Below are 10886 nucleotides of genomic sequence, written 5' to 3'. Positions count from 1 at the left end.
ACAAAATCAGTAGCAAATAATAAATTCTAGATAATAATAAAGATAATTACAGTTCACATCAACCACGTACAGTAAAGAATAGAAAAAGATTTACATGAACCTCTAAATTTTGTAAGTGCGCATTCTGTTGTTGCTGTGTATAAGTATATAAGTATTTGTGAGAATTTGAATTTATCTAATTACGGATTTTATCACCTGATACTTGTGTCTTGGGTTGGACTTTTATGTTCTTTGAAGTAATTATCTACAGATATACATTTGTGAGAAACTCCACACTTTGTTAACAAGATTCTCTTTAAAGATAAGAGAATCAGATTAGTTTTAAATCATTATGAAATACTCAAATCATCTAAACAAATATTTTATTAGAGTGAATAATAAGATCTGCTAGTAAATACACTACGGCAAGGTTTAATTTCCTTACTTTTATAAAAGGCAATACGTATGCTTATGTATTTGTACTCCAGTAATTTTAATATCTATGGTTGGAAACCAACATATGTAGTTATATTTATGGTGCAGAAAAGAAAAAAAGAACTTTGAATCAAGGGAACATTAATTTATTATAAAGAACAAAAATAAAATTAATAATATTACATGGGCTTTGAATTATTTAAACATAGTGACAGGAAAAAACTTCTAAAGTAATACAACACAACAAAACATAATATGAAATGATTGCGATTGATCCTCAGCAACCTCCATGTCCTGAAACAGAGTGCAAAATGATATCACATCCAGTTCTAGAAAATTCAGAAAAACTGAAAATACACACCTGAAAGTTCAATGTGTGTTTATGAACTATAGTTACTTTCACACACACACACACACACACACACACACACACACACACACACACACACACACACACACACACACACACACACACACACACACACACACACACACACACACACACACACATTCAAGTTAATAGTTTTTTAAATAACATAATGCAATATATATATATATATATATATATATATATATATATATATATATATATATTGTATTGTACATATATAAATATATATCCATATATTTAGGTTCTGATGATTGCACAGTGGTTACTATGTTTTAAACTCAATATTTATTTCGGTGGTTGTGTGACGTATACATACAAATAATTCAATACTAATTTGAGTTCAATACTCAACTTGTGATCTTAATTAGTAATATACCCATAGACTAGTTTATTGAAAGAAGAGTCAGAAAATAGACAGTAGTTTAAAATGACAAAAGACATAATTAGTTCTTAATTCCATAATTATCAGTGTATTTAATCTTTAAAACTCTTTTTAAGGGTAATAACCATTAAAATTTATTTGAAATTTAAATTAGCTTAATTTGTAGCTTAACTGTCTAAATAAAGCATTTGTCAAAACCTCCATTTTGCTGCATAGCATGAGTCGAGATATATACAGCATGTCCTTTTAATGCGTGCATAGAATTCTGGATGTAGTAGTTGGGTTAAAATAAAAAAAAGTTGTAATAAACAAAACGTTTCTTTTAACAGTTACTTTGTCAGTTTCGTTGTTAATAAGCTAAATTTCAAGAATGGCTTACGTGATTAAATTATAACGGATTGATCTTATTGACAGCAATTTAAATGCTTAAAGTTTAAAACTACGTTTCTACACTATTTTCCAAGAATACATTATTGTAACAATTATTAACCATTTTCAAAAGATTCAGTATCAGTATCACCCATTTGCTACTTTGTTGAAATCAATCATTAGCACATATATCACGACAATTCATAGTAAAGGTGTGGAAGTTAAAGTGAAGTGGTTCAAATCAGAGGTTTATGCCAATCAAGTTGTATTCATTACTGGAAGTGGTTTATGTGAACTATTATTTTTTATATTACTAAGATTTTATTATCTGAAAGTTTCTTACCTTTCTACTGATATCCTTTATTTACACTGCAGGGTATGAAATATAAACTGCTACAAATATTAAATCTTGACGAATTTTTAAGAGATGCAGTTGTCTAATCAATGAATTTTGAACAGTTTATTTATTTCGATGTTGGTATGCTGTACACGTAGTTAATAAATGAATACTACGTTTATTCCAATACTGGCTTATGATGTAATTGATTAAACCACCAAAAGACCAATATGTGATTAGGTATAAATTTTTGTTAATTTTTAAATTAAGCATTGTCATAAATCCTAGTATAAATTCTTCCGTAAACGGATTATGCCCTGAATAAATTTTTAATAATAAATAAATAATAAGGTAACACAATATTAATAGCCATATCAAGGTAACATTGTTTTCTTGTGAATATTCTACTTACAATGTACCTTGTATATGTACCTTGGCATCCATACAGATGGTATAATACTTTAGTTTGCTGCAAAATTTATATATGTACATTGCTGCTATAAAATGCATTTTCTTTAACCAATGTCAAATAAATAGAAAGAAGTTAGAAAAGAATAATAAATAACAGTACATGGTATTGCAGCTTTAAAGTATTCAATAATAACAATCTTCCAAAGTTTATAATGTCATTGTACTGTCACGGGAAAACCAAACATCAAATAAAAACAATTTTTCGTAATAATTGGTCAATGATCAGATTTATAATGATAACTATCACGTAAACCTAACATATTTCCTTCAAATACTACTTCTAAATATTCAAACTAACTCTCCTGAGGAAAAATCAGTCATTTAAACCTTTTTACTTTTAAATCCCGAAGATGTTTGTATTTTGTACATAAGATTTATGCAAAATTTACTAATAATAACTAAATAAAGTAGAAGAAAATATATTGTCTTAACAAGTTTTCTTACTTGCAGATTATTCTTCCCAAAATCTTTCCAAACTTTCATTTATCTCATTGTCATACAGTTCCCGATCTAACATAGTTTCCTCTGCATCAAAGTCGTCTGCAGCGTCATTCTCCTTCAGAAACTTCTTCACAGCATACCACAACATCCAAGTGACAACAAGTATGACATACGATAAGTACATATCTGAAATATGAATGTAGTTTCAACATAAGTTCAGCTAAATAAAAGGGTACATTATTTATTTACAACTAAACTACAGGTATGAAATTGAAGAGTATTTAATATGAATACAGCTAAGGAAATTGAAAATATAATACATTTATTTCGTGTTCTACGTTGTGACATGGTGCCTTAATATCCTAATATCCCTGTGTAGTCTTATTTACACTTGTACATTTATTTATTTGATTAGAACTCTCTTATATGTCACGAACACGTTTACAAATACAGAAAGCTACAGGAGAACATTAGAGGCGAATTGAAATCTGGTATTATTATTTCTTGTTTGACTTAGGCTACATACTTAGCATGTGTACATTTTTCTCAATTTTAATTACAGTTACAGCCGGATTCTCAGGTATCTCCAAAGGCAATTGCTACTCATATATTCAAGAAGAGTAAATATATTTATTATTTCCCATTATCGATGGCGTAATAGTAGATATGGACATAAATTCATGCATTTTACTTAATATGTAATAACTAAATATAATGCTATAAGAAGCTGTCTTATTTAGTACAGTTCCTGGGTAGTTATATCGATATTTTTTCGACGCTTTGGCCCCAAACGTCTTCTATCTGTAATACATTCTGTAATATTAAAACACTGCCGGACCCACGTGATTATGGCGGATTAGGACAAGTATAATTGGTGCAGATTAGTAGAGACTACAGGGGCTGAAAATGTTAATAAAGGACAAGGTCAATCCACTTTATCTATAACATATGAATGGATGGATTTGAGCCCCCAAACTCAGTCATGTATACACCCTAATTGGACTCAGTAAGTCTATGAATTATAGGAATACTGGTGACTCATATGGAAAGTGGTGAAATAATGGTGCCAAAACACTAACATATTATCCTAATGCTTGAGAATGAATAATAATTAAAACAGGAGATGGGGAACATGCTCTCTTTCTCATCCTATAGCAGTGTTATGGCCAATCTCCAGTGATTAACTCTCCTAGTGTGACTTGTTAGTCATATTTTTAATTAATTAACAAATTAGAAGCTATTGGAGTTCGTGGAAGCACCCTTGCGTGGTTCTCAAGCTACCTTAGTAATAGATTTCAATATGTTTCTGTCTGCGGGGTGGCTAGTGATCCATTGTGAGTGGACAATGGAGTTGTTCAAGGAAGTACTCTCGGGCCAATTTTATTCTTAATTTATATCAATATCGTTTCGAAAATAAATTTCAACGGTAAACCTTTTTTATTTGCAGATGAGACTTTAATTTTTGTAAACGGTAATAACTGGTTAGAAGTGCAATGGAAAGCTCAGAGTGATCTCATGACGGTAAGAAAATGGTTTGATCAAAACGTATTAACGCTTAACATATAAAAAAAAACAAATTCTTGCCAATATCTCTTCGCCCTATTTGAAAAATTTGACAATTCATTGCTGTGGAAATTATCTGAATGATTTATGCAGATATGAAAGCATAGATAAACAATAGCTTACAAATATCTTGGAGTTATTTTTGATCATAGGATGACATGGTCATATCATATAGATTACTTAGTAAAAAAATTACGTCGGTTGAATTTTGCTTTCAGACAGCTGAGCGATGTTCTTAATGTAAGTGAGATAAAGCTGGCGTACTACGATTACATTCAGTCTATGCTTTCATTTGGAAATATCGCTTGGGGGGGAGCTAGTAAAACAACTCTAAACAGACTGTTTTTATGCCAGAACAGTTGCTAAAACTTGCCGTTCATAAAAAACGCCATTACCCTACTGACACTATATTTAAAGAATTATCAATCCTTACAGTTCGTCAGTTATTTATAAAATCTCTCATAGTTCACATCTTCTCACACTTTCACTCTATTTTTACAGAAATTCACAAGTCATATAACACCCGATATGCCCGTGACACAGGAATAGCCACTTTACAACTTTATAGATCTTTCTCCACAACTAATTCGTATTACATATCAAATATACTATTCAGAAATGTTTCTAGATTTTTTCACGCACAATCCTTGTCAGTTTAAAAAAATCGTATCAATGAGTGGCTATTGCTATTAGGCGTATCAGAGGCGGAGATCATTATCACTGCCGGGTACGGGGACCTAACCCTTGACCGTGACGTTGTTACTATTACTAACCGAACACGCACGCACGCACACACACACACACACACACACACACACACACACACACCACACACACACACACACACACACACACACACACACACACTCACTCACTCACTCACTCTCTCTCTCATTTCACTCCGTCATAAATGGATCATTTAGTTTTAGCCACACATACCATTTTTATTTCATTTACTTTCCACCGCTTGAAAAAAAAACAATCACTTACAGTAAAATTCATGAAGCAATAGACATACATCCCTTTATCTTCTTTTACCTTATTCTATTACTAACATATCCAGCGTATTATTTAAATTTTATGTTAGCGGCTAGATGCAACTAGGCCTACGCACAGGCACATTGCCCATGTAGAATTTCCAGTATTGTTATATTTTTTATTCTATTCGTTTTTACTTATACTTATTACTTATACTTATTTTACATTTCTTCTATATATAAGCTGCTGTATATATAAAATAATAGTTATTTCATCTAAGAAATATTGTATATATATATATATATATATATATATATATATATATATATATATATAATTTCAATAAACATTGAATCACAAAAAGTACTTGCTCCGCCGGGAGTCGAACCCGGATCTCTCACTTGCCGGGTGAATGTGCTACCATTCTGTATATATTCTGTGAATGTGCTACATATATTATGTATATATATATATATATATATATATATATATATATATATATATATACATAATAAATTGCTGGAATAAACGTTATTCATTCATTCATTTATATTATCCTAATGTCTGAGAATGGATAATAATTAGAACGGGAGATGGGGAACATGCTCTCCCTCCCATCACATTATCCTGACTTGGACAATCTCCAGTTACTAAAACTCCTAGTGTGAATTGTTAGTTATATTATCCTAAAGCCTGAGAATGGATAATGTAGCCTATGTGGAGTAATCGATACTATCGTTTTTATAGTTTAGAGCAGAAATATAAAACAGTTAGATTTAACACTTACCCCATAAAAATTTAGCTATGCCACCTTTCTGGAACATTAGGTACAACAATTTATTACAACCTTGCGTATCCATTGTACTCTTAACTTTGGGTCTTACATGAATTTTAATTTTTACATAAACTTTCACTCTCACCCAACATATGTGAGCAGTCTTGACAACCTCATGGTATGAGGAATAGGTGGCGAGGTACCGTTATGCCCTGTGTTGTGAAATCGGTTATATTTTAGAGCTATTTTACAAATTTGAAGAAATAGTCAAGTGAAGGATTTTCTTTTCTTTTTAATAAGTACATAATTTACTAGTAATGTTCTAGGTTTATTTTATCACCCTTATTCTAAACTAATTTCTGTCAGTTCATTCCTAACAGAGTAAAGTTAAAAGGTAGAATAGTATGACAACATGAACAAAGTATGGTATTTCAATTTATTGAAATATAAAGAAGTTATTGTAGTATTATATTTTAAATTTTCATTTTCTATTGGATATAAATTTTCAAATTATTCCAATAAGTAACATTTTAGTTTAAGCTTATTCAAAGACACAGGCTAGTTTGAAACCTAATCAACTCGATACAATATTCAGTATGAAAATGACGACCATTTTAGATTTACATAAAAACCCGAAATTGTTATAAAATGAGTCCAGTAAATCTTTGTAACCTGGTCTGCTTCCTATACATTTGTACAACAATCACATAAAGCGTGCTAATGAAAAGCATCTATAATAGGCAAACGGTCGTATAACCTATTGTTTTTAGCAATGCATAAATAGGATGATTTTATACTGATGTCCTAATTTCACTTATTACATATGTTCGTCCAAACATTTTGCCCATTAAAGAGAAATCACGACTTCAAATAAAATCTTGTTAACCACAAATTAACACACAGGAGATTATTATAGTAATTGCCCATAACATGTAGCTATTTTTATAAATATCGTTTGTCTGTAAATGTCTGAGGAAGAAGAAATCGTGATGGTAAACAAAAGCATTCTTCCAAGCAAATGTCTTCAGAGGATTCACGTTTCTTCCTAATCTCCAAAAGCTAGTAAATAATACTCTTACATAACTTTTACTAGAACAATTTTAAAGTAATCAGAAATCATTATAACTGTAAGTGATTGATCAATTATGAAATCGAGACGATATACTCGTACCAACAAACCTGCTGACCACCAAGTATTACATATGACTACATATTACTAAGTCCTCTACTATTACTTATGTCACTCTTATGAGGATAATCCCTATTGAAAAAATATTAATATTTAGGATCTGTAAGGATCGCCAATTCTCTTAGTTTCTTACAGTACTATCATATATAGCACTTCCTGTCACTTATCGCTATCACACTCATTATTTATACTTCAAACACTAATTATAATTATTAAAACTGTCATTGTACATTATACACAATTGTCACTTATCGATATTTACATATAAATGGCAACAAAATAATATAAATTGTGTTTCAATATTGAAGTAAGTTTTTAAAAGTGGCAATTAAAACGCAATCCACGGAGACAAATTTGTTACTAATACAATAATTTGGAATTAATTAATTTTCGTCGTGTACATAGCAGCATAAAAATCCAAAAATTTTTTCTTTGATAAGTGACAACATCCATTTATGGTTAAAAAATACGAAAAGAGATGAAATTGTTTTTTCATGTATTATATGTTATGAATTACAGTGTTCTATCCACACGCAGTGCGTGAAAGGTACTACAGTCACCTTACGTTTAAAGTAATATCCATTTATTTTTGGCAAGGAATCTAACTGGACATGAGACCTACATAGGAGAACTGCAGTGACTTTTATGCGACTATAAATATGAGGGAAATTAAATTTTAACATAATCGAATTCAACTTCAACAATTATCATATTGGGTTTTCTATACTCAGACTCATGACTGGACAACATCATAGTTCGCTTATGGAAGTTTCAATTTCTTGTTTCTTTTAACAAATTATACAAACTTAAAGGGAGTAAAACTAGAGATATAATGTTTTTTAAATCTTTGCGTAACAAATCTCGGTTTCGTTAACATTTAATTAATTCGCATATTTTTTAAACAGAACAAAATAATTTTGATCTTTATGGCTATAAATGTTTGATTCATGTAGAGTAACAGTTGAGAATCACTAAGATTTATGTTTACCTGATAATGGTGATATTCCAAGATCAGACGACTGCACGGAATGACACTAAACTTGTAAGCGAATGTAAGCGAAATGTGAAATGAGAGAGGAGCGTAGAGCGCGGAGCAGGAGTCCAGGAGAAGGGGACAAGGAGTGCTAGGGAGGGGGCCTACAGACCGGCTCGATCTCATTGGTCGACTCATCATGACGTCATTGCTGCACATTCTACGTAATGCCTACGCCATGGCGCGGATGAATATAGCACTGTTGCCCGCTAAAAAGATGGAATTGTTTTATTTGTAATATTGTATTCACACATCTGCAGCCAAAATTGGGTAACCAAAGCTCGTATTGTCATGCCCGTGTCTGAAGTGGCTTAGACATTTTTCTATACTTCGCGGATAACATGATACACGAGTATATGGCATGAATTAACTTATTTGTAGCGAGTTATTGTGGGAAATATGTACTATATTATAATCAATAACCCTAATAAAATTATATTAGGTATCTTGGTATTATACGGAGGTCATTCTTTCTCTATTTACTACTTGTTACTACGCGGTATAAGTAGGTTTGGGGTAGGTTATTATAAATATGTTACTACTAGTGACACAGTTAAACTTAACCTTTCAAGTGCTCACGTGATCTGAGCATCAATTTGGTTACTATATCCAGGGAATTGTTTCTTTAATCGCCAGAAGTACGGGATGGCGCCGCGCCGTCCACTGTAGCCCACACTTATGGCCATTTCTGATCGTTATTTTCCTGATCTCAGATCATGAACCAGATAGTCCAACGTGATCTCACGTCAGAAAAGTATCGATCGGAAAAGCCCCTGGCCATCTGTGCGGACTTCAGTGAGTGGAACGTTCGGCGCCATCCCGCACTTCTGACGGAAGAAGACAACCATCTCTCGAGATAGTACCTGAATTTAAACTCAGATCACGTGAGCGTTCATTAGTGTTGAATTGTGTATTTACCTACTTATAATGCGTAATAAAAAGTATTAGAAGGGACAGAGTGACCACAGTACAAAACCAAAATACCCATTTCATAACCAATAATCCTAATAGGATCATATTATTTTATTTTCCCTTGTGTTTTGTAAAATATATGTTAAAAAAAACTAATACCGCCTTTCCAACGAAAACACCTCCCGATAATTCCTTTAGCCTAAACCTAAGCGGTTTTTAGTTTGTTATCCAAAATCTATATTAGTTATTCAGAGACGAAACTCAAACCCCTTTATCATTTGGTTGATTAAAAAGTGTTACTTTGTTTTAGAAACTTTGAATTTGTGGATCATATCAACTTAAACGTTGTGCTTATACGAGTGAAACTCAGATTCATTTCATTACATCCGGTTACTAAGAGCTTTCGGACATAATCAATGTCAATTTAAAACACTCTCCTGATCTAGCTTTTGATCGGATACATGTAAATTTCATAGAATTAATTGTAATTATGTTTCATCCGAGCGAATATTTCAAATAAGACCTGACCTTGAGCTCGTGCGACCGCAAATTATAAAAAAAACAGTACAGCGTTCTCGTCAACACAACAGTTACGGACATAATGTACCCAGCCATCTATGGAGGAAGGTTTGATTCAATTTGAGTTTTGACTTTAGCTCTAGCTCACCTTCTTCTTAGTGCAGAGACTGGCATCTGATGCTGTTACAGACGTGACTCCTGGAATCTGGAATCATGTACATCTGAAGAGCTCCACAAACTCTTCGCATCGTATCCACATCAGTTACACGTAGAGTAACAAATCCAATACAATCTATGTGAAGAAGTGTTCTAATTATCTCATTACGTGCACAATCAGAGACATTGAATACATCTCTTTACTAAGATTGCACTTGATATAGTAGACCAGGAGTCACTGATGAAAAAAATGATGCATAGTTCGTTTTGAGCTTCTTCGTCGCTGTAAGCTTTTTTGGATCTCTTCAGACTCCAAATTTTAGGTCAAGTCTGTGGTTCCAGACGCTAAGCGAGACTAAATATTCATGTTGATACGAACAGTTAACAGTTGATAGTGTTAGTGTTGCAGGCACATACACAAGCATGGCCTACACAAATACAGTCGTTATTCATCTTATGTCAATTGTTTAATTTCACATGTTAACTCTAATTCTCAACGATTGATCGTGTATCGCAGTGGGTTCTGGCTCCTCTCCCATCCTTCTCCGTTTGGTTTTGTCAGGAGAATTGCTTGAAAATTTATATAATTGTCAATAATCTGCTGCGGATACTCAATAGATTATTTTGTCATTCCACGATGAAAGATATAACTTATTTCTACTAAATTGTCAGTATTTGATAATATGTTTATCGTGAAAATAAAAACCCTGAGGCATAGAAAACATTCAAGCAATGACAGTTACTTTAAGTTAGGATAAATCACTTAGTGAAGAGCTAATACCATTGTAGTAGATTTAAGAGCGTAACATTTGTAACCATAGTACTTGACTCGGAGGTACGTTCCTCGAATGTAAGGATAACGCAACGCTCAAAAGAACCATCCAAATTGCTGATGAGAACTACCACTTCGGGAAACTTTACTGCCGTAGAGCAATCCGATTACTATTGGAGTAAGC

At 32.3% G+C, this 10886-nt stretch overlaps 1 long non-coding RNA gene across 1 annotated transcript; it reads right to left on the bottom strand.

Annotated features, from left to right (window-relative positions):
• Positions 1-551: 551 nt before the first annotated feature.
• Positions 552-8391, bottom strand: LOC124368567. The gene is made up of 3 exons (XR_006922965.1): positions 8299-8391; positions 2809-2991; positions 552-708 (listed from the first exon to the last, which is right to left on the bottom strand). It is a non-coding gene; the product is annotated as an uncharacterized LOC124368567 (long non-coding RNA).
• Between the last annotated feature and the right edge of the window lie 2495 nt (positions 8392-10886).

Source organism: Homalodisca vitripennis, chromosome X (genome assembly GCF_021130785.1).
Source record: "Homalodisca vitripennis isolate AUS2020 chromosome X, UT_GWSS_2.1, whole genome shotgun sequence".
Taxonomy (NCBI): Eukaryota; Metazoa; Arthropoda; class Insecta; order Hemiptera; family Cicadellidae; genus Homalodisca; species Homalodisca vitripennis.
Note: the sequence above shows the minus strand (reverse complement) of the source record. Positions and strands in the feature narration are given on the sequence as shown.